General features: G+C 39.2%; 3 pseudogenes; all 3 read left to right on the forward strand.

The window, feature by feature from the left end:
* The first annotated feature begins 2,273 nt into the window (after positions 1-2,273).
* LOC136279359 (uncharacterized) lies at positions 2,274-3,074 on the forward strand (annotated as a pseudogene).
* Positions 3,075-8,063: 4,989 nt separating this feature from the next.
* Positions 8,064-21,426, forward strand: LOC136279360 (uncharacterized; annotated as a pseudogene).
* A 2,451-nt stretch (positions 21,427-23,877) lies between these two features.
* On the forward strand, positions 23,878-24,633 carry LOC131799427 (uncharacterized; annotated as a pseudogene).
* Positions 24,634-26,061: the final 1,428 nt, after the last annotated feature.

A 26,061-nucleotide genomic window follows, 5' to 3' on the forward strand; every position in this document is an offset into this window, starting at 1 on the left:
CATCGTTTAAGTGATCGCAGTGAAAGACAACCAACATTGAAATAATCTTGTAATAGCAAATTAAAGCAGAGTAAGGTTGTTGTTGTTGTTTTTTTTAATGAATTTAAATTTTCTTTTTACGGTACACGCAATCAGGCATGGGAACGGATATTTCTGATTCCAAGATCTCTGAGACCTTTTAATTCTTCAAAGTCTACTCAAGAGTCTACAGTATTTTAAGAAATTTTGAGGTCAATTGATACCTTTTGCACCGCAAGTAAACACAGAGTGTTGATTAATGGGTGAATCAGTCTGTCAGATAAAATTGTGTAGTTTTTGTCGTTGTTTCCTGATGCACTAGCGTCTTTCAAGGAATTTGGCAGGGGAGGGGATCCTCCTTGTGAAAATAAGACTGAGAATTACGCCTTTGACGCATTCCTTCTCGTCTGTAAGGACGACTCTTATAATCCGGCTTCACGCTTCCGCTAAGCGCTCTAATTGTGAGATCTCAGAGACTTTAGAGGGCTACTGGGTTTAATATTGATAAAGTCTCGCTTCTTAACCTCGTTTTTATTTCATTAGAGCGAACACACGCGACATTTTTTCATTCCAAGCATCGTTCTGTTCTGGAGTAGTTATAACTGTTACTTGATTAGTCCCTGTAGTCGTTATGTCTTTAGTGTTTGGACTTATAAACTTCAATCACGTCAGCTTTAAAATTACTTCGGTCCTTTTCTCATATATTTCTATTCTTCTTTAGTTATATTTGCATGCCATGTTTCTATTTATATCAAAGTTCGTGGTGATCGTTTTGCTCAACCCCATGGTGCAGCCGGCCTGAGGGAGTACAATGTTTCTCGTCACATTCGGGTCGTTCTTAACTTTCCTGCCGCTTGTGATATTCTGGGGTGAAGCAGCTTTTGATTTTAAACTACTATACAGCCTTCCCACCAATTATGCTTTTCACATTCTAACGGCGGTGTTTTCATTTTATGTGATCAACTCGCTAATAAATCCTATAATTTAAGCCATACGGATGCCAAAATTTAGAGCAGGTATGTTACAAGTAATATTTCGTAAGACTCTACGCCGCTCGAACCCGGTCAACATTCTACTTTAGGACCGTTAATTTTAATGTTTGGAGAACTATAAAATTTAAAAGAAAAAATTAGGCTCGAAGTAAACAAGGAAAATTCCTGCGCGCTTCTCTACATTGCTAACACAGGTCCATGACGGAAAACTAACGTCAATGATGATATCAATGTTTAAAGAAGATACTGTTTGTTAAGTTTAAAATTACAGGGATAAAAATGTTGACTCACTGATTATTACCATTGGTATAATTAAATATTGCCATTGGTATTAAGGTAATTATGTGGGAAACATTTCATAGCTTCAATCTTTTCCTTGTCCACGAATAGATTTAGACCTTCGAAGAGTCAGTAAACAATTTTTATGAGCAAGAAAAACAAGCGCAAATGTCTTTTTCCTATCAAGTAGCTAATTTAACTTTTTGGCTCATTTACTAAGATTCACCGTCTGTTTAAAAACACATAGTGACGAAGAAGACTAAAATTTGGAAATTTCAATTCTTACAAAAAGCATAACCTTACTTTCATCCACTAAAATCCCATAAAATCTCAGGCTGTCTCTTGAGGCATCTGCTAACATTGAAGGTGGGTTAAAAAAAAACTCTTTTGTCTCTTGATTTGTCTCTGACAAAGCTCGTTGCGAAATGTTTTTACATTCGTTGCTTATGCTCCTCTGATTTCTCATATAACTTCGTGTTTTGGTTGATATGATTGTGTGAGTAACTCGTTTCAGAATCAGCAACAACAGGAAAATTTAACAACCGTTAAGTGACTCTCATTTACTCTTGTTCCCAGTTTTTGAAAGAATTTTTTTGATATACCTAGGTCTGGAAAAAGATATAGGTATTCCATGAAATCACATTGATATCCAAACTTTTTAACTGTACCTTACCTTGGCGGAAGAGAGGACCCATTAATGAATTCCTCTCCTATTGAAACCATGTAAGATGTTTTGAGGCTGAAACTTTGTGGCAGTCACAAAATTACGATTAAGTGATCTTGTCAAAAGTTTAGGATAACGAGAGAAACGTAAATTGCTCGTCTCCCATGGCTTCCTTACAATCATACGAACAGGCAGGCACTCATTCAGTTGACATCCAAATGCTTTGTTAGAAACAAAAACAACAAACCTTCACTATTCCAGTGCCAATAGACGACTAAAACTAAAAGAATGTTCTTCATACCATAGGAGGTGGATGGGCCTTAAAATTTAGCGCAAGCGCAAGCTATAAAGAATCTGTGGTACAAATGTCGTCAGGAGAGTACCTGTACATCATTTCGCAGGCTCAGTACCGTTATTATTTCAGCAAAATGGACGACACGGATCCCCCTCCTTTTCATCCAGGGTTTGTAAGCTTGGCGAAGAGACTATCCAACTGAAACGGTAACAATGATGCAGTCTTTGAGTTCATCAAATATTACGGAACTCGTAACCTGTCAGAGGTTACGTTTGGAGCACGATTCATGAAGAACCATAAAATGAGTCAAACAAAGTATTCATGACTCAGGAGCCAGAAAATTAGTGTAGAAGTACAAGCCAGCTATTCAGGGACCTTCAGTATTGGAGGAGGATTTTCAATGGACTCAGAGCAAAGATCTGCTTTTCACAACATTCAGAAGTCTGTGGGAATAAGGACAATCACTGTAGGAGCAGCTCCCCCGAGCAACGGTGATGCTATGACGTGGGCTTCCTCTGTCCAAGAGAATCCAGTTCCAATAAAGTACACTCTAACGCCCATCCATAACCTGTTTACTGAGAGATATTCCAAGCATCTTCCTGATGTTAACTTGGATGTTGTGCGTGCGATGATCAAGAATGCCTCACAAAATTATTGCCAAGCTCTAAAAAACGAGGGACGGGTGGATTCGTGTGACGACGACATTCATTTGGGCATTGCACTGGAAAACATTGGTGTAAAGACTTTTGGTAATGTTGCCGAATTTATTTTGATTGTTTGTTTTTGCACCATGAGACATAAAGTAGCCAATGAAGTCAGGGAGTAAGTTGTTGGTTAGCTGTTAGTTTGTTAGAACATTTTGGTCTCAGACTTGCAACTGATATGTTAAATTTAGGATTTTATGAATAAGCTACATCGGGGTTATTTGGGCTGTTTACCGCTTGCAAAAAGCTAAAACTGACGTTCATGTCTAGCAAAAGTAAGAGAATCTTGGGTAAACATCAAATGGCGCAGAAGTAGTTTTTAGCGTGATTTAAACCTCCTTTCTCATTTCCATGTAAGCCATGAAAGTGTGTACTACCTCAAGGGGTCTTACAGCCGTCGTGTTCTGAAATCGGGTATAAATTGCAAGAATCAGGCGGTCCACCCTGCCAAGAATGAGAGGTTTACCCACTCTCCCATACGAGGATAAATTACCGTGTTGTTGATCGTAATAGCTGTACTACTTTGTAAACCAGTTACGGTATTTTCATTATATCATGTATTTTTAAAGAAATGTTATGCAGTTTTGCACTAGAAGTATTACGTTAGTAGAGTAAATGATATCGGACAGAATACGTAGACATTAATTAATTATTCAAAACCGATAAAGCGGCAAATTTGATGGCAAATTCGCTTTGAAGAGCCTTTGATTGAATGATGGACCATAATTGGCCCACTAGGCTTCGTAAAAATCTCTATTCTGATTTTAAAAAAGTACTTGCTTCTAAATAAACGCGGGGCTTTTTGAACATTAAAGATGTACCTACAATTTGCACCTAAAATGAACGATTTTTACGAAGTAGAAGCATCATCCTTTTGCACTTGAAAATACTCCAAATTCGGTCACTTCGGTCGAGCGATTTCCTGAAATCCTTATAACTCACGAGAAATCAATGCACGGAAAATGGCAGATCTATCTTTCCTCTAACAGAATCCGTTTTAATTTGAAAAATTGGCCGACGTAAACCTTTATCCTTTTCAGTCGAGTATTTCAAGCGTTGCTTGCAGTTTCAGGTGTCAATTTCGGTGAGCACATCTTTGAAAAACAGGTTTTTTCGTTGGAAATTTAAACGGATTTAAATTTTGTATGGGCAATCAATGATTTTAGAATTACAAGTCTGAATGCAAGCAGTGTTTATAGTAGTGTTAGAACTGTGATGTCTGCATAGAAAGCTGTTTCAGGTTTTATCACTCTTTTGTTTTTTAATACGAGTTATGCCATAATTCCAAAGTTATTTTTAGAGGGGAATGTGTGAGAGAAGAGAGAGTCATAATTTTTCTGGAATGTCTTCTTGTCTCCTAGGCCCCATTTCCTTAAATAAACAGAGTTTACTGTTTTGCAAAGACATGACCTTGGGAACCATTGAGGGTGCCAATGATGTTACTCTCAGCAAGTATTTTATACGCAAGCTCTCCAAGAACAGTTTTCTATTTGTCTCATGGTGCACCGATCACACCTATTAAGATATTTCTGCAAAGAAAAGTTTTGTTGTAATAGCGCCCAATCATGAAATGATTGTGAGATGTTTATCGTCTTCTGATGTCTTTCGTAATGTCACGGCAAGAACTGAAAACATAATGCGCCAGTGTCTTTTAACCAGAACTCACAAAAGGAGGGAACTCAACAGTGTATCGAGTGCGAAGATTCTCCAACCAAACAATAAGTAGCAGTGGGAAATAACGGGTCAAAATTGGGTAAACATCGGAATTCTGTCATTCACTCACTCACTCACTCACTCATATTCGACCACATATGTGGCGTCGCATCCTAGAGGATGCAGAAGCCACTCAAAACGGACAACCGCAATGAATACTAATCAGAAAAACCGAAGCTTTTTTGGCACAAAAACAGAATATTGATCTAGAAGACAGCCAAAAAACCGCTTGACTGAAATCATACAGCCCATCCTTCTGCTTATTTATCCTTATATTCTTTGAATTTCTCACATCTGGTCCGTGATCCCGTCTGTGGTCCTATCCGTAATCTAATCCTAATTTTTCTTACCGCGTGTTTGTCTTCTTTGTGAGTGACATCTCACTATGCCCCGAATGACATTGGCATTTCATATCTGGAGAAGCTTGGTCTGATGAACGTTTAGTTTCAGTTTGTCACGAAACCATAACTTATCTTGTATTTTTGCTTCAGGCTGAAGAGTAGAAGTGGTAGAGAACTATTCAAATCTTCGCGATTTGTCGAACCAGAAGCATTTGGATCTCGGAGGACTGAGAAGACCTGACTTTCCGCATGGTGACTACAATTTGGTTCATCCCTCGGACTTTCCGTCACCAGAGTGGTTTATGGCGAGAAATGCCGGAGGGATTAGATCATATTCACTTGCCTGCTTTATTGCATCTCGTGAGTTTTTCCGGAATGTGACCATATTATTGGGCAATCTTTCGGTTTTTTTATGAAAGTATGTCTAGACAGGTAGCAAAACTAACAAGAGCGATCAGAGTTGTAATTCAATTCAACATGTCTGGTTACACGGTATGCTTCTCCAAGTATCATGACACATCGCTTTATATACTAACATTAGAAGAGCGGAAATACATCCATGCAGGATGTTTTCGATTATCAAAACAAAATAAGGTTTTAATTTACCATTGAAACAGCGTGCGGAGTTGGAGGATGGATCAAACGCTCGACCACGTGAAACTTGAGCATACTTAAGAGAGAAACTACTTGCTGTGAATGATATTCTTTCCTTTAAGATAATTTTCATATTCCAAATGAAATATAGTCTAAGCTTAATTTTCTTTTCGAGGGCAATGAAGTGGGAAGGAGGCTGGCGAGCTTGCGAAGAAGGTCATCGGTAGTTAGGAAGAAAGACCTTTAAATTGTAAAGTCTCTGTTTATGCATGAGACCGCAGTTACTTGCCTGAGGGTATGCTTAGATTAAAATTTAAGTTAACAGGATCACTAAATCTCCTCTTTAATTCATCCGCCATAGTAAGTCCCCCTTCCTTTAAGTTGTTTTGCGGCCTTCAATGAAATCACAAGTTATGCAAATTCCACGTATCAAGAAAAGTGACTCAACATTGATAACAATAGGCTTTGTCATAATGACCCTACACGGCTATTTTGAACAGTGGCGCAACAGCTTCAGAACAAAATATAGAAAGTTCACACGGCAACCAGTGGGCAATCAGACATAGTTTGAAGCTACTCTGGTTTATTTTTTAACTTTGTGGCTATTCAAGGACGAATCATCAAGAGAATTTTGAATAGCCACAACTTTACAGTTGCGTCAAAACACCTTTTCAGACTTTGGGGCATATTTTGCCGCTAAACCAAAGGATCCTGTCACGAAAGAACAACGAACGGACGCCATTTTATTCCTATTCCTTGCAATGACTGTGACAACGAATACACCGGACGACCAAACGTCAGTTTGGTACACAGCGTGTAAAAGAGTACTCAAAAAGCGGTTTTCCCTTTGCAAAAAGGAAAATTCAGCTTTATGGGAGCATAGATAACTAACTAACCATACAATTGGGTGTGATAATTCTAAAATTATCACCACTAATCGTCGTTAACCGCCAGCGCCTTTGTTTGGTGGCTTGGCATATTAACTCCGCCCACGCTTCCTTTAAATCGTGACGATGGCGGTTTGCTTCCTGACGGCCTAGTACACCTCGTCATAAAAAAAGGCCGCCTAAAAGGACCTCGTTTAGATCACCCCTGATGAAGGCACAGACAGAACGTGGTCGCAACTTTGGGTCTATGAATTGTAACTTCTGCGGTTACAATTCATTAAATCTGCAAACCAGAGTAGCTTTAAAACTAATGCCAGCTTCAGAACACATGAGGTATTTGACGAACTTTCCGCATTAGCATACGAGAGGGAAATTTAAACGTCTCGGAAAGGCTGCAAGGAGAGACAGCGAAAGGAGAACATTTGAGGGGAGAAAATAGCAGCGAGAAAGGTGGAGGGGGGAAAAAAAAGAATAAAACTTTTCACTTTCTGCGCTCGACGGACTATCGAATCACGACTTCGCTCGCTCTCATATTTATCTTTCCTAGTGTTGTTGTAGTCCCGTTCAAATCTCAGCGCGCGCCTACGCAGTCATACTCAAATCTTTGTTTTCATAATAAGTAATGGTAATAGGACTGAGTGGATTCCACTTTCTGTCTGTAATCATACAAGCGATAACAAAATTGAACGACCAAGCCGGCGGAAGTCCGATATTGTTTATCCACGAGCATGATAATGAACTGTCCGATAAAAAAAAGATTAAGTCACGAACTCTTTTGCGTCAGCTTCAGCCAAATGTTCCTCATCGCTACAAAATACCTAAAAGACTATTATTTAATACTTAATGTGAGAAGTTTTAGCCGGAACCGCTGTCAGTTTAGTTCGGTTAAGTGCGTGAAAGTAGGCAGCCGTGTCTCTGTTTATCGCTCCTCTAGTTTTTGTAAATCTTCTTAGTAATCATCGGGAAACAGCCGTCGCTTGGATTAAGGGTACTTCTGCCGTTGTAAATGTGTGTCACGCAACATCTCTTTACCACAAATTCTGTCGGTGAAAAATTAGACGAGGCATTCATAAGCGCTCGTGGCTCATCTATTGCCCAAAATATCGTTTCTTATTTTCCCTTTTCCAACGGAATAAAAAACGCACGAGCAGTATTAAGTCAGAAAGAAAATTGTAGGGAATTAAACGTAGGATGTTAACACAGTGTAAAGAAGAACGAAAAGTTGTGCTGTAGAGGAAAAAGTCACTTTAGACATATACAGTTTTATTTTCTATCAAACGTACAAGTTAAAATTAATATTCAGATTCAAATTTGTTTTGTTTAATCTTTGTGTGTCAGATGATTTTGACGATTGACCCGCATCTTGCTGTCCCACAAAGTACATTGATGTCTGTTGTCCGTTGGCAAAACTGTGTTCCGCTACAAGCGACAACCCACTACTCCTAGTATAGGATTCCAAGTCCAACGCAGAGAAGCAGTGGAAAACCATTTGGTATGAAACCTCAAAATTCGTCAGCTTGTGAGGCTGGAGTTTTCTTCAACAAAGTTTGAAAGGAGACTCGAACCCCTGGTCCTGATGGGTAAGTTTGTTAGTTGCCAGAAAAGTAGAGATGATAAGTTTTTGAGCTCGGTGAAATTAAGAAAGTAGTTTTTTCGTCTTGTCACGTTCCAAATCCGAATGGTTTGAGTTTCTTCCTCATGGGGACTCAGAATTTTTTCTTTGTCCCACGCTCGTGACAAGACGAAAAAACACTCTTTCCTAAGTTTGTAGTTCCCTGATGATATTTTATCATTTTGCCATCCCGGAAGTGGGAAGTTGCAACAACTTACGGTTGTTTGTTATAATGAAATATAGTTAGCAGCTTTCATATTAATGTCTAAACGCGGAAAATTCATTAAAATAGTGGTTTATTTCGCGGTTTATGGATAAGATCTATTTACTATCAATTTCCGAAGTGCGGTCATGGAATGGGTGCGGGGGAAAAACTACTTCTCATTCCTTCTCCTAAAATAAATCAAAACCATGTTGTCACAACTTGCAAAACAATCCCACTGGAATCTATTAGCGGATAGCTCCAGTGCAGACGAGAGATACGTGTTATCAAGGAAAAAAATGGAGGTTAACTAAGAAAATAACTCAACCAGGCTGGATATTTTGTTAAAAGGATCCTAAGACGCTTTCCGTTTTGTAACGAACTTCAGGTCGGGATCGAAACTTGGTTAGTTTATTACTGTCGTCTCTGCTGATTTCTGTAGACAGATTTAAGTAGGCCTTTGCATTGTGACAGAGCCAAATTGGTAAATAAAGGATTTTCAATGATTCATGTTTGCGTAGTTACATATTATTTCGTATGTTTAGAGAGAAAACAATTTTTTTCTCTCGTAACCCGCTATTACAGATTCTCGCTACTGCGGACACTAAATCTATTCCCCCCCTCGAGGGTGTCCGCAATAAAAGGGGTCGACTCTACACTCTTGGGTTGATGAATTAGATATAGAAGAGGCAGCGCAATGATGAAAACTAAATTGTTCTCATGATCTCATGAAAGGGATGAATTTAACTCTCACCAAAAACGCAATTAAGGCGAAAAGTCATCTGTCTGCTTGAAGTAAGAATCTATCGTAAAATTAAGGAAATATTGACTTTATGAATGTTTTCAGGCTTCTATTGTCCCCAGGACCAACTCTGTATCATACCATGTCCAAAGGGAGCATACTGTGTCAGGGATAAAATAGTTAACGCTACGGTAAGTTTTTCATGATTTTATTCAACACAGAGTGGGAGAAGCGGTGGACTAAAAGTTAGTGTGTTGACTCTGGGTCGAGAAGTTTGACACTGGCTGGGTCTCTGGTGCAAAGTAGTCTAATTTTATAGTGTCCTTACAACCCAGAGGTGTGAATGGGTACCGCGGAGAATTGTCTTGAGCTAAAATCAGTTTCCAGATAAAGGCAAAAAACAGTTTCGACTTCTCCTCACTCGTGGGTGGTGCCTAGAGTTAACTGGGAGGGAGGGGGGGGGGGGTTGCCAAAGTGATCTTCCATAAAGTATTCATGCAATCATGCAAGACAATGTTAATAAGGTTTAAGTCAACGTTTAATGAAACCAGTGTCACTTGAGGTTTTTTTAATGGTAGATTTACGCTACTAAATGCTCTGTTCTAAGCGACGATCTTTATGATTTCATATCCTTAATGGCAGAGCCCGTAGTATGCTCAGTTCATGATGAAAAAAATCATCTTTTTTCTAGAAAAAATCACCCCAATTGTGCCGCGAGAGTGGAAAATGCTGCAGTCCTTCTCAGTCCATCCCTATCTTTGATTCTTCAAAGTATATTTGCCCTGGAGCCCAGCTTCCAGTTCCCTGTCCTCCAGGCAACTATTGCCCAAACGTCACCATTCAAAAGACGTGTCCAAGTGGATATTTCTGTCGAAATGGAAGCGTGAAACCTCAAGAATGTCCGGTAAGAGTAACTAATCTTGTTGCATTGTCGGTAAAAATCACAGTGTTATTCGATAGTGTACATCCGAAGCATTTCCTGAGTGGCAACAGCCGTTACAGACAGATGCGAGATGAACGAGATTTTTAAGGCTATTTGCCCGTGTGAAATCCAAGTCCAAAACTATGAACATTGTGTATGTCTATGGAAATACTATAATCTCAGAATTATTTCACCTAACTTTTACTCCTTACTTCAAATATGAATATCGATAGCAAATGCTAAAACTGCAAAGAATAATAGATAATGCTCATAAAATGAATCCTTTTCATGAATGCTGTACATTATATGGATTTAGTTCATTAACGAGGAAGAAATCATTGTAACTAGATTTAAGGAGGAACAAATTTGTGCCTTCTGTGGCTTTACAGCTAGACTATTTCAAGGCGCCAAACCCCTTTCTAAGTGAAGCTGACTTTGGCGAGATTGGTTCGGGGCAGTGAGTTGCAAATTTGCTGTCCACGTCGAAGTTGCATTACTTATCCCAGTTGCTTTTGCATCTGCGTGAAGCAAAAAGGGAATAGAGAATATCAATTCATCTTCTATCGTTTATTTACATTTTATGGCAGAAACATGTGGTAGATGCCATCCCTGTTGTTGCATGTACAACTCCTTGTTGGGCACAGTCTTATTTTGGTCTATTTTCAGATTCTCTCTATATGCAAAAAAGGGTCTTCAGCTCCTGTCAGCGCTCCTGGTGGTGTTTTACTCATCTTTGCAATATTGCTGGTGATGCTGTTGCTTTTGCTTTGTTTCAACCACGAAGAAAAACTTATAGAATGGTGTGAACGTTATGTAACAAAGAGACTCTTCGCAAGCGACGGTCAAGAATGGAAGAGGATATCGGGAGGAGGAACACTTTGGATAAATACCGAGAGGAGGCGGAGCCCAAGACACAAACCATCACCATTCGTTTTCAAAACCTGAGCCTCTCTCTTAAAAGGTAACTACCTGGTTGTGAGATGGGAGAGGGGAAGGAAGGAGGTCTTTTGTTATCAATCTCCAAGTAACGGTCAATCTCATGAACGAATGTTCGCCAAAGGTTATTTTTCTAACTTCCGAGTCCGGAACGTTATTTAGTCACGTACTATCGGCAGCCAAAATGCTGCTATGGTTAGTGCTACTGCTACTGCTACTGCTACTGCTACTGCTACTGCGCTACTGCTACTGATTACTGCTACTGCTACTGCTACTGCTATGCTACTGCTACTGCTACTGCTACTGCTACTGCTACTGCTACTGCTACTGCTACTGCTACTGCTACTGCCACTGCTATTATGATAATAAATATGATAATAATAATGATAGTATTGATGGTGAAAATAATAATAATATAGAAATGATATCATCATCATCTTGTTATTCGTATTATTCATTAATTTGTTTTGTTAATTTTTGGCGCCGAAGTACTACAAGGGAGCTTGTTAACACTTAGAAAAATTCGGCGCGAAAGTGCGCCACGAAAAAATAAAAACCAATTTATGGGATATATTTCGAAGGACTCTACGTTAAAGTAAGAGTTTCTGCATGCGTTGGAGAGTAAAGGAAGAATTTATGCTTTGAATATATTTCAATTGAGCGTAATCTTGAGTGGAAGGAGAATACTGAAGAATAAGTCAGAGCTTACTTCTACAAATATTTGACACCACACACATTGTCGGTAATAGGATTTTTATGTACTTATGCGTTGTGTGTTGTTTTCTTCATTTTAACAGACTAAGGTAGCCATTCTTCAAGGCGTGTCCGGTCAACTCCTACCTGGGGAAGTAACTGCGGTAATGGGCCCTCGGGATCCGGCAAAACAACGTTTCTTAACACCCTTAGTGGAAAAGCGTATTATGGGGTTGGTCTTCTATGTGAAATAAGTGTAACTAAAATAATCTCACTGGAGCCAATTATTGACTTCAGCACTCTTGAGCTCAAGGGTGTGATCAGTCCCTGGATGCTGTAAAAATTGACGCATTCTTAGGTGCTATCAGGATTTTACTTTCCCTTGTGTCCGGAACTGAAGATGGTTCGATAGTATTGAAGCTAATGGAATCATCCTTAAAAATGGCCATTAACAATATAGGGGATGGCTGGATGGTTAGTCCTTTGCAGGGGGCTTTAGCTAATAGAATCCGATCAAGGAAAACTAAATATTTCCATCATTTAAAGGGAAAGCATGTCATTGATAACTTGCGGAAAATACTATTTTAGGACTTTTTCTTGTTATTTTTTTTTTTTGCAGTTGAGACTAATATTTACAATACCACGACTATAAAATTTACTGTTGCGACAATGCAATCACTACTTATGACATGCATGTTCTAACTCGCGCTGTAAACCTATTGTGACTTCAGGAGCGTGAAAGTAATTGACATGATGAACAGAACTAAGATTGAAGAGAGATCTGGGAATACGATGCAACATACTCTTAGAAAGCATTAGGGTTCACTTAATTAAACAAATTCAAGGCCGCTTACTGCAGTTTTTTATTTCTGTTTTCAGAAACGCGCGGGTAGTCTCTTCATCAACGACAACTTTGTACAAGACTTGGGTGTTTTCAGAAACATCACAGGATTTGTTCCGCAGGTTAGTTTTGCGTCAGAAACTAAGAAGCAACAGCTTAGTTTTTTTCTATCGATGTCGTTTTAGAGGGCCATCACCGTGCTCAACAAATTGATCGACGATCAGCGCTACAAACGGCACAGAAGGAAAATACCGATCGCATTCCATTCACTCGTACATTTCACCGTTACAGCCCCGCAATTAGATCTTTCTTCTCAAAAACTTTAAATTACTTTTAAATGATTCAGAGACTGGTACTATCTTTTTGCAACCTCCAATAATTTCATTCAAACACGACAAAAACATTTTGGTCAGAAGTTCATTTCAAACCAATGACCAACATGGAACTTTCGAATGCGGTAGCTCACGATGCAAAACCTGTCCTTTCCATTCATAACGTTATCTGTTAAGATCACTGATCACTGATCACTTCACGTGCACCTCAGCCCAATGTCAACTATTGTATAACTTACACTCACTAAGTAGTCATACATTGGTGAAACAGGAAGGCGATTAGGTGACCGATTCCAAGAACACCTTCGCGACGCAGATAGAAATGACAAGGACGCTTCCAAACCAGTCCAGGCTTATCTCCCTGATCATTGTTAGCATATTGACAGTTTGTGGCCTTTTCTTACATCTAGGCAGTCCGTAAAGCCGCAAAAATCTGGAACAAAAACTTATTTCTCAAATCGGCACTCCTAATCTCCACTGATCACAATCGCTTTTCATTCAACTACTTTTATTCCTATTTTCTCGTCACCATGTTCCCACTAATAGCTCAGCTCCATTTTCTTCATAGAAACACACACACAACCCACAATTACTCCATTCGCTCGGACGAACAGCTAACGCTCGTAACGTCAGCTTTGAAACTTTTTACCGTGGCCAATTTACGTTATCAATTCAGTTGGTAATACCAAAATTACACTTTTACACTCTCCCACCGACGAAGAAGCACATCAGGAACTTACCCTATTTATTCATGTGGATCTTAGATTTTGAATTATGTTTCTGTTAGCGTTCGCTTGCACTTGGTTACAATAAATATAATTTCTTTCGATTACTCTTTGACTTTCCTAAAAAGGAATTATTTTATGTTTTATTCCCCAAAGAGCCGAGTTATTTCATGGAAGGAATACTTAAGGCTGCTTCCCTAAATCATTTGGTATCTCGATCGGCCTTATAGTTTTGCAGACATGTTAACGATGACGAAAATTTTGACTGTTTGATAACTTTGCGATTGTCGCTCAATGCTGGCATGATACCCGGAAAAAAAAAAGTCCTACCCTTCATACAGATTTCTAGGATCAAAAATTTGTAATTTTGGAAAAAAAAACGCGCAAGGATTGGCCATAGTTGATTAGAACAATTGTTGCTTACTAATGAATCATTGAACTCTCTCCTTAAGTTCGCACATAACACGTGGGTGTTACGTTGGACAAGAAAACATCAACAATCTAGTACAGTTTTAATGCCTAAAGTTGAATCTTATACAACTCAAAACAGTTCATTGGCGCTTATGTTTTTAACGTCACTAATGTGAGTGATAAAGAACCTTTTAATAGCTCGGTTAAGAGGTAGCACATTCAACTTTTCCAAATAAACAATTCTGAAAGGTTAAGTTCGCGCGTGCTATGCCGAAAACAAACAAGCTTGACTTAACATAAGTTCACACATGAGCAAGGATTGAGCGCTCGCACATTAACACGTGGTTTTCACTCTAATCGTAGTAAGCATATATACGCTTAAAACAGAATTATGTCATGGAGCGAAGTCACTTCTGTATGGAGCGAGGTAACTTTTATTGTGGAGAGATCAACTTTGGTTGGAGTAAAGTGACTTGAAGTGATCTAGCCATGGAGAGAAGTGATCAGATACCGTTAACGAGTTAGCATTTGTGAGAATTTTCAAGTCTTAGCCACAGAAAGAAGCCAAACGTAATATATAATTTAGTCCAGAGATGGGTTAAGTTGTATATAATAAAATGCTTGGGACAATTCGAGTTATTGCTGCAGTGTTGAAATTAGATTGAAAAAGAATATGATTCAAAGCAAGGATATAAAGGAAACTTCTGTGTCAGGCAGCGTAAGGAATTAATCCTGTGCTCATCCACAATATATGCCTCTATTAAACTTGTACTCTTTTTCCTTCAGGAAGATATCATGCACAGATCACTGACAGTAAAGGAGGTTTTGATTTATCAAGCAAATCTCAGGTTGCCATCCTCGATTTCCCAAGAAGAAAAGAAAAGAAAGTCAACGAGGTATGTCGCCGATTAAACTCTTGTATATTACTGAAACTGAATAATGCTAATAAGAGAACTGTATAGGTAAGCTCGTTCTACATAACTCACTTTACCGTTAAATCAAATAATAAAATTGAAACAGTAAATCGACCCTTTTGATTTGGCAGGTCCTGGATCTTCTTGATTTGGCGCGCGTCAAGAATACAAAGATTGGAGACGAGGTATGGGCTTTCTAAAGAGAAAAACGCTTGCCAGTGTGAGGACCAACTCTTGATTATTCAGTATATTATCATGACACCATTACAACGAATTACTGTGCCCGCAACTCGCCGTTGAAAACAGCATCTCGCCTTTACAGCTTCGAATTTGTATGGCTTCTATCTATTGCGGTTCGAGTTTTACGTGTAGATGTGTCATTTTCGTTGGATTAATTTAGTCTAGTTTGTTTATTTGCTTGTCTAATTGTTCTGTTTTATTTATTTATTTATTTTTACTGTCTTACTAGGAATCAAGAGGCATTTCTGGAGGGCAAAGGAAACGCGTCAACATAGGAATGGAATTGGTGACTGACCGACGTTGCTTTTTCTTGATGAGCCGACGAGGTAGGACATTTCTTTAGCGAGTTCTTGCATTTGATACTGATATTCTTTTAGGTTTCTCTTAAGGTGATGAAACAGTTGATGGTATTTCGAATCCTCAGCCGCTGAAGGCACATCAAGGCAAAATATCATGAGTCGTTACCATAGGTCTCCAGTGTCCCTTTTTTTACCACCGTAGTCGTCTGATTATGCATTCTAAGGCTTTGATATTAAGGTGCTTCCATTTTGGATTCATTGAACTCTGCACTTCCTTTGTTGTTTCTTTTGCAGTGGTCTGGACAGTACTTCAAGTTTGATGGTTGTGGATGCGTTGAAGGCCGTAGCTGAAGAAAAGAAACTGACAATTGTTTGCGTCATTCATCAGCCAAGATACGAAATATTCAGTAAGTCTGAATTGCAAATTGAAACAAGTTTAATTTTTCTCCTCTAACCTGTTTGCCGCCTCAAAACGTAGACAGAAATACCTAAAATTTATAATTCAACCCCTTTTTCTGGTTGTCGTGTTCCAGTTTTCGTTTTTTTGTAGGTAAATTCCACAAAGTTCTCTTTCTTGCGCCCGGTGGACTAACCGTCTTCCTAGGAAGTGTACGAGAGGCAGAAAACTACTTTGATAGGCTTGGATTTCAAATACCTGAGAAAGTGAACCCAGCAGATTTTTACATGGATGTCATCGGCGGATTGTGTAAGGGCTCTGAGGAATCAACTGGTACTTTATCCGAGCGTTGGGAGGAGTTTACTGCTGAAAATAACACGGGCGCTGAAAACACCGACTCTGCTGATGGGAGTCGGGCAGTTCCAGATGACGGGATAGAGCAATTTCCTTTTACATCTTTTCTGGGAATGTTTAGGAGAAACCCAAATAAAGGTACTCAGCGATTTCCAAAGGTATTACAAGTCTGTTCCCCGCGATCAATGATAATTAATTGTCGCCTAAATCAATCGATATTAACCCTTTAACTTCCAGAGGTGATTAACATAAAACTTCTCCCATCCATACATTCTTCAGCAAACAGGTAATGAGAATATTCAAACTTATCAGGTAGAAGCTGCTATCTAGATCTAGCACCGAGTTCTCGTAACTAATTTACAAGGAAATGTGTAGCAGCTACAGGGGAGAATTAACAATCAGATCTTGGGAGTTAAAGGTTTAATCGATGTTTTTCAGTCAGTTTGTGTGCATGTATCTGCCGATTGATTAGGAATCGTCCGTGGCAATTAGAAATCTCTCATTCAAAGCTATTTATACTGTCAGCGATTCTTCGCATTCGCAACGATATCTCGCGATCTATGCTTCTACTTCTTAGCGGAGAATTTACTTCAGAGTTGAGTTGACTTCAGTTGTTGATTGCTGGTATTAAGGAAGGATCCAAACAGAAAGGAACGAATACATGAAGTGACTACTAAGTTACCATGGGAAATAGAAATCGCTTACAGTCGACATGTTGAAACGGGTTCCAATTCCGTTGAAGCCTAACTTTTTTCAGGCTTCTTTAGGGCAATCTCTTTAATTGCAGCACAACTGCGAGGATCATTTCTTTACTTCTGACTCGACATGTTGAAAGTTGATGAAGCCCTACATCGATACGATCTGTTAATTAATATCATGGTGGATTAGTCTGACTGGGCGCGCAGCTGCAACTTTGGGAACTCGTCTTACAGTCTGTGCCTGAAAAGGAAATAGCCTGATGATGGTCGTCAGCAGTTCGTTGAACGTTGCGGACCATTCAAATTCCAATGTCTCACGTTTTTGTAATGTTCAACTTCATATTCTATTTGACTTCCCTCTCTTCAACGAGACTTACTTGCTTTAGTAGAAGGTGATCGCCCTTTCAATTTTCATTTTCAGATCAAGACAGGCAGATGCCCAACTTCTTGATTCAGTTCATCACGTTTCTTCGTCGTGAGATTCGACTGCAGTTTCGTCTGTCACGATCACTTCTTCTGGATCAGTTCTTGGTGTTACTTGCAGGGGGTACCCTTGGGGCCCTCAGGAAGGAGGTTAGTTGGCATTTATGTAGACAGTATTTAACATTTTGCAAATAAGGATCACTACTGCTGGTGTGATACATAGCGCGCAAAATGGTTTTGACTAAGAGCGCCGTTTTTAAAATTTTTCATATATCTTAGTCTCAGAGAGATTTGTTGCTAAAGATTAAAGTGCAACGCAAATTAACATTTCTTGGAAAGAAGCAAGGGTCCCAAAAGTCAAGATATTTTAAATAACTGTGATAGCCAAGTTGTCGTCAGTAACTGAATATTATCACAGCACCGATGCTTAGCTTCTCGCACTAGGCGAGATTTGTAAAACTTCCCGCGCTAAACATTGAATCCCAGAGTACCTTTTCTACATTCTTTGTATTCTTCCTATCTTAGGTGATGACTCGTCCCAGTTGAAAATACCTTTTTTATTTCTATCACCAGGCTCCCCTTGACGAATTCTTCACTCTCGTCACTCTCAGCTCCTTAGCAATTGGTCTGACCGCCATGTTATCTGCTTTGAGATGTTTTGGTAGCACTAGGACTACTTTCTGGCGGTAAGGGGTAGAGAATTGTGTTTCTTGATCTGTGTGAATAACGATTCGAAAAAGACGATCGACGATGACAGTAGAGACGAAAATGCAGAGGACGACGGCGACAATGAAAATGACGAGAAAAACGGACATTTAAACGACACGTTTTTGGCGATAACGGCTAGGGCGACGACGAAACGATTCGGAAGACGACAACGACGGTGAGATGGCATCGAAGACGAAGTGCAGCGACGAAGACATAAACGACAACGAAGACAAGTAAGAAGACGGTGGATATGGATCCTTTCTTTTTCGATATGTGAACAACAAAGAGAAAATTTTTTTAACTTTTTGGGAAAAAAATTGGACTTCCACGTTCCAGAGACATGATTAGGAGAAGAATCTGACTGGAACGTATCGATTTTCTTGGAAATTTTTGGAAATCGCATCTTTCATTAAGCTGTTGGAATGTGAGTGGTTTACTAATTACTTTTATTCCTATTTGATCTTCATCATTAACTTTACATTGCAGTGAAGCCGCAGCTGGTGTCAACAGGATAAGTTACTTTGTGGCTGTCAATGTCGCTCAGATTCCCATAATCATCATCACTCCTGTTGTTTATTTGAGCCTGCTGTATCCACTGATTGCACCGAGAGGTAGAAATCGATGTCGTTTTATCTCATAGGCCTGGGTTTTCATAACTATTAGAATAGCGCGGGCCTCTGTTTTTCTCTTTCTTGTCAACCTGATAATTTTTGAAGATTCTCTTTGTACTTTCTTTCAACTTTTTCCCCTTGCGGCGTCTACAAACGTCCGCAGTCGACCAAAGTAGTAGTGTCCGTTAGTGCGATATTTGACGTAAGGCCAGAAAGTCAGAGAATGTTAGGGTTGAGGCCGGGCACTCGCACAGCATGAGATAATAGGGACCTTAAGCAGTCAGAACAGCAACGCCAAGGAAGACTTCGATTAAAAAATGAATTTCTGCCCTAAATTAGAATTTAAAAAATGGCTGCATTTGTTTACCGTCTCATACGACGCCACACCTCAACTTCAGCATAACGTATAAAAGAAGCGTTGAGTTCCGAATGGGAATTAAAATAATTTGCCGTCGCGGTTTCGTTTCGCAGACGACGCAGATTGTGGAGATTTCACGATGTTGTTTTGCATAGGACGGCTAAGAAATGTAGAAAGTTTTTAAAATGCACGTGCTGAGCTATTGTTCTGCAAATTAGTTCTTTTGTTTTTCCATGTCCTTGTTGTCGTCGCCGTCGTGGTTTGCTTAAGGTCCCTAATAAACAGTTCATTACCTCTTGCGCACAGTTATACCTCCCTCCACCCCTCTTTACCTTTCAAACTTAGATCTACGTGTCTGTTCTAATTTTTTTAAAAATTGTTTTTTAGCTTACTTCCGATTTCATTATGCCGCCACTCTTGGAGTTCAGTTCGCCTGCACCGGAGCGGGATACTGCATATCCGCTATCTTCAGCCCCAAAAACTCACAGATGGCATCTGTTACTTTTGCACTCATTTCCTCTCTTGTGGCAGGTAAACAAAGGAAAGGTTATCATGACAAACAGTAATACGAGGGGGAGATAGAAGAGGGATAGACAATAGAGAATGGAACTTAAGAAAATTTGTATTGATGTGTCACGTTAATCAATTTGACTTCGCTGCTTTGAGGTATTGTATCGGTTTGCTACCTTTGGGTTACTGGACATTACTTATCGCCTGGGGAAGAGGGTGGAGAATTTTGGGGAGATCGTATGTTTAAGGGGGAGGCGGAGGGCAGAGGGAAGAATCAGTCGTCGCCAATAAGGTGGGGGGGGGGGGGAAATTAAGAAAATTGAGCTCAAATGAGGGGGGGGGGGGTCATAAGAATACAACGGAGCCTTAAAGGATCAAATAAATTTCATCGTGGCAAAACCATAATCCTCCCCCCCCTTCCCCCCTCTCCCGGCGGTGAATAAGCACCGGCCTTACTGAAACAGAGGAAACTTCTCGTCAACTCTGTCTCGAATATGACGAAATTATGAGGAAAGTCCTAATTGCTGATAATTACTTGCGCTAAAAGTTCAAATCTAGGACATTATATTGTTTCGGATTCGGTGTCTGGGCAAACAAAGTTTAGAGCGATACCGAAGGCAACCCATCGTAAACCAAGCCAAACACAACCGAGCTTTTAAAAATTTACCAGAATGTCTGTTGCGTACGCTTTTGGCATAGGCAAAAACTCTTTCAAATCTTAACAATTTGTCCACGTTATCGACTTGCGATTATGCATGAGTTGGCACTCCTACAATGTAATATTTGCCAGGCGCGATCGTGGAACAATTTATTTAAATGTCGTTACTAATTATTTTGCAATACCAATTTCATGCTGCTGAGTGTTTCTTGCCCTCACCCTGCTCTGCTGCCGGTTTTCTTCGTAAATTGACATAATTCTATTTCTATCTCGCACTGAATATGCAGGCAGTTCTCCTACACTGTGTAAAATGGCAGAAAGCGCGCTGGGTCCAGTGATCTACAGCCTGTCTTACTGCCGCTGGTACCTGGAGGCGCTGTTTGAAAAGGAAGCTATTCGTTACCCAGAAGTCATGGCGGGCTATGTGCATAGGCTATCGACAAGGAATGGTTATACACTGGATAACTACAGCTCTTGTGTAGCAGTCTTATTTGCCATGGGATTTGCTTACCGATTGCTGGCTTTGTTGTTTATGTTGTTTACAAATAGGGGGAAGCAACATTAGTTGCATCTTGTTGTTCGAGAAATCTGGAGGAAAGCGTGTTACTGTTAAACTTAAGCGTGGCTTTAAATTAGATAATTAGATTTAATTTTTTTGCGTATGTCCTGTGATATTGAACGCAAGAAAAGGAATTAGACGAAGGAGCCAGCTTGTGCAAACATTATTTTGTTGTCAGTTGAGAGTATTCATTTCTGTTTTGTTGATGTTTTTTTTCGTTAACGTGCTCGAAGGTGCCATATTTGTTTAAATTGTTAGGTGTCCTGCCAAGTGTCTGTTGTGATGTACACACAAGGCTTAAAATGACTATGCTAAGAGATTTAGAGGTCACCTCTGTTAGCTCGAAAGTCAGAATCACTACTGTCTAATTTTAATCACAAGAACGCCTAAACCTGTGAAAATTTAGGCACAATGAAAAATGCCAAGTTTCATAGAAGCGTATAGGAACTTTATACTATTAAACGTTCCTCAGTAGCTGATTTATAAAAGCATACTCTCCAACTCAAAGTAATGGTCTCAGTTAACCTATGTTGTGTTGGCACATAATTTTAGATTGGTGTAAGGAGCTTTTTTAAGCATCTGATTTTAACTTTTCATGTTATGTTTGTTGTTCTCCGTGCAGTAGGTTTGAGTTGAGTAAACTGCAAGTTGTCTAGGTGTAATAAGTATAGTGATTATAAAACCGATAGCTAACGACTTCAAGAGTCTATAGATACTTTGTGCACCGCACACTAACGGAAGAACCTTTAATAATCATTGAATGAGTCCGTGTTAAATAAAATTGTGTTGTTGATCGTCTTCGTTACGTGATGCAGTAGGGTCTTTCTGGGGAAAGGGGGCTAACATAGTCGTAAAGATCCCCTCGCTCAGTTAAGCCTTCGAAGTATTTCTTCTCGTTTGTAAATAAGACTCTTGCAATTCTTTACGCATCGTTTAAGTGATCGCAGTGAAAGACAACCAACATTGAAATAATCTTGTAATAGCAAATTAAAGCAGAGTAAGGTTGTTGTTGTTGTTTTTTTAATGAATTTAATTTTCTTTTTACGGTACACGCAATCAGGCATGGGAACGGATATTTCTGATTCCAAGATCTCTGAGACCTTTTAATTCTTCAAAGTCTACTCAAGAGTCTACAGTATTTTAAGAAATTTTGAGGTCAATTGATACCTTTTGCACCGCAAGTAAACACAGAGTGTTGATTAATGGGTGAATCAGTCTGTCAGATAAAATTGTGTAGTTTTTGTCGTTGTTTCCTGATGCACTAGCGTCTTTCAAGGAATTTGGCAGGGGAGGGGATCCTCCTTGTGAAAATAAGACTGAGAATTACGCCTTTGACGCATTCCTTCTCGTCTGTAAGGACGACTCTTATAATCCGGCTTCACGCTTCCGCTAAGCGCTCTAATTGTGAGATCTCAGAGACTTTAGAGGGCTACTGGGTTTAATATTGATAAAGTCTCGCTTCTTAACCTCGTTTTTATTTCATTAGAGCGAACACACGCGACATTTTTTCATTCCAAGCATCGTTCTGTTCTGGAGTAGTTATAACTGTTACTTGATTAGTCCCTGTAGTCGTTATGTCTTTAGTGTTTGGACTTATAAACTTCAATCACGTCAGCTTTAAAATTACTTCGGTCCTTTTCTCATATATTTCTATTCTTCTTTAGTTATATTTGCATGCCATGTTTCTATTTATATCAAAGTTCGTGGTGATCGTTTTGCTCAACCCCATGGTGCAGCCGGCCTGAGGGAGTACAATGTTTCTCGTCACATTCGGGTCGTTCTTAACTTTCCTGCCGCTTGTGATATTCTGGGGTGAAGCAGCTTTTGATTTTAAACTACTATACAGCCTTCCCACCAATTATGCTTTTCACATTCTAACGGCGGTGTTTTCATTTTATGTGATCAACTCGCTAATAAATCCTATAATTTAAGCCATACGGATGCCAAAATTTAGAGCAGGTATGTTACAAGTAATATTTCGTAAGACTCTACGCCGCTCGAACCCGGTCAACATTCTACTTTAGGACCGTTAATTTTTAATGTTTGGAGAACTATAAAATTTAAAGAAAAAAATTAGGCTCGAAGTAAACAAGGAAAATTCCTGCGCGCTTCTCTACATTGCTAACACAGGTCCATGACGGAAAACTAACGTCAATGATGATATCAATGTTTAAAGAAGATACTGTTTGTTAAGTTTAAAATTACAGGGATAAAAATGTTGACTCACTGATTATTACCATTGGTATAATTAAATATTGCCATTGGTATTAAGGTAATTATGTGGGAAACATTTCATAGCTTCAATCTTTTCCTTGTCCACGAATAGATTTAGACCTTCGAAGAGTCAGTAAACAATTTTTATGAGCAAGAAAAACAAGCGCAAATGTCTTTTTCCTATCAAGTAGCTAATTTAACTTTTTGGCTCATTTACTAAGATTCACCGTCTGTTTAAAAACACATAGTGACGAAGAAGACTAAAATTTGGAAATTTCAATTCTTACAAAAAGCATAACCTTACTTTCATCCACTAAAATCCCATAAAATCTCAGGCTGTCTCTTGAGGCATCTGCTAACATTGAAGGTGGGTTAAAAAAAAACTCTTTTGTCTCTTGATTTGTCTCTGACAAAGCTCGTTGCGAAATGTTTTTACATTCGTTGCTTATGCTCCTCTGATTTCTCATATAACTTCGTGTTTTTGGTTGATATGATTGTGTGAGTAACTCGTTTCAGAATCAGCAACAACAGGAAAATTTAACAACCGTTAAGTGACTCTCATTTACTCTTGTTCCCAGTTTTTGAAAGAATTTTTTTGATATACCTAGGTCTGGAAAAAGATATAGGTATTCCATGAAATCACATTGATATCCAAACTTTTTAACTGTACCTTACCTTGGCGGAAGAGAGGACCCATTAATGAATTCCTCTCCTATTGAAACCATGTAAGATGTTTTGAGGCTGAAACTTTGTGGCAGTCACAAAATTACGATTAAGTGATCTTGTCAAAAGTTTAGGATAACGAGAGAAACGTAAATTGCTCGTCTCCCATGGCTTCCTTACAATCATACGAACAGGCAGGCACTCATTCAGTTGACATCCAAATGCTTTGTTAGAAACAAAAACAACAAACCTTCACTATTCCAGTGCCAATAGACGACTAAAACTAAAAGAATGTTCTTCATACCATAGGAGGTGGATGGGCCTTAAAATTTAGCGCAAGCGCAAGCTATAAAGAATCTGTGGTACAAATGTCGTCAGGAGAGTACCTGTACATCATTTCGCAGGCTCAGTACCGTTATTATTTCAGCAAAATGGACGACACGGATCCCCCTCCTTTTCATCCAGGGTTTGTAAGCTTGGCGAAGAGACTATCCAACTGAAACGGTAACAATGATGCAGTCTTTGAGTTCATCAAATATTACGGAACTCGTAACCTGTCAGAGGTTACGTTTGGAGCACGATTCATGAAGAACCATAAAATGAGTCAAACAAAGTATTCATGACTCAGGAGCCAGAAAATTAGTGTAGAAGTACAAGCCAGCTATTCAGGGACCTTCAGTATTGGAGGAGGATTTTCAATGGACTCAGAGCAAAGATCTGCTTTTCACAACATTCAGAAGTCTGTGGGAATAAGGACAATCACTGTAGGAGCAGCTCCCCCGAGCAACGGTGATGCTATGACGTGGGCTTCCTCTGTCCAAGAGAATCCAGTTCCAATAAAGTACACTCTAACGCCCATCCATAACCTGTTTACTGAGAGATATTCCAAGCATCTTCCTGATGTTAACTTGGATGTTGTGCGTGCGATGATCAAGAATGCCTCACAAAATTATTGCCAAGCTCTAAAAAACGAGGGACGGGTGGATTCGTGTGACGACGACATTCATTTGGGCATTGCACTGGAAAACATTGGTGTAAAGACTTTTGGTAATGTTGCCGAATTTATTTTGATTGTTTGTTTTTGCACCATGAGACATAAAGTAGCCAATGAAGTCAGGGAGTAAGTTGTTGGTTAGCTGTTAGTTTGTTAGAACATTTTGGTCTCAGACTTGCAACTGATATGTTAAATTTAGGATTTTATGAATAAGCTACATCGGGGTTATTTGGGCTGTTTACCGCTTGCAAAAAGCTAAAACTGACGTTCATGTCTAGCAAAAGTAAGAGAATCTTGGGTAAACATCAAATGGCGCAGAAGTAGTTTTTAGCGTGATTTAAACCTCCTTTCTCATTTCCATGTAAGCCATGAAAGTGTGTACTACCTCAAGGGGTCTTACAGCCGTCGTGTTCTGAAATCGGGTATAAATTGCAAGAATCAGGCGGTCCACCCCTGCCAAGAATGAGAGGTTTACCCACTCTCCCATACGAGGATAAATTACCGTGTTGTTGATCGTAATAGCTGTACTACTTTGTAAACCAGTTACGGTATTTTCATTATATCATTGTATTTTTAAAGAAATGTTATGCAGTTTTGCACTAGAAGTATTACGTTAGTAGAGTAAATGATATCGGACAGAATACGTAGACATTAATTAATTATTCAAAACCGATAAAGCGGCAAATTTGATGGCAAATTCGCTTTGAAGAGCCTTTGATTGAATGATGGACCATAATTGGCCCACTAGGCTTCGTAAAAATCTCTATTCTGATTTTAAAAAGTACTTGCTTCTAAATAAACGCGGGGCTTTTTGAACATTAAAGATGTACCTACAATTTGCACCTAAAATGAACGATTTTTACGAAGTAGAAGCATCATCCTTTTGCACTTGAAAATACTCCAAATTCGGTCACTTCGGTCGAGCGATTTCCTGAAAATCCTTATAACTCACGAGAAATCAATGCACGGAAAATGGCAGATCTATCTTTCCTCTAACAGAATCCGTTTTAATTTGAAAAATTGGCCGACGTAAACCTTTATCCTTTTCAGTCGAGTATTTCAAGCGTTGCTTGCAGTTTCAGGTGTCAATTTCGGTGAGCACATCTTTGAAAAACAGGGTTTTTTCGTTGGAAATTTAAACGGATTTAAATTTTGTATGGGCAATCAATGATTTTAGAATTACAAGTCTGAATGCAAGCAGTGTTTATTAGTAGTGTTAGAACTGTGATGTCTGCATAGAAAGCTGTTTCAGGTTTTATCACTCTTTTGTTTTTTAATACGAGTTATGCCATAATTCCAAAGTTATTTTTAGAGGGGAATGTGTGAGAGAAGAGAGAGTCATAATTTTTCTGGAATGTCTTCTTGTCTTCCTAGGCCCCATTTCCTTAAATAAACAGAGTTTACTGTTTTTGCAAAGACATGACCTTGGGAACCATTGAGGGTGCCAATGATGTTACTCTCAGCAAGTATTTTATACGCAAGCTCTCCAAGAACAGTTTTCTATTTGTCTCATGGTGCACCGATCACACCTATTAAGATATTTCTGCAAAGAAAAGTT

The sequence above is a fragment of the Pocillopora verrucosa genome, chromosome 3 (assembly GCF_036669915.1).
Source record: "Pocillopora verrucosa isolate sample1 chromosome 3, ASM3666991v2, whole genome shotgun sequence".
Classification (NCBI taxonomy): Eukaryota; Metazoa; Cnidaria; class Anthozoa; order Scleractinia; family Pocilloporidae; genus Pocillopora; species Pocillopora verrucosa.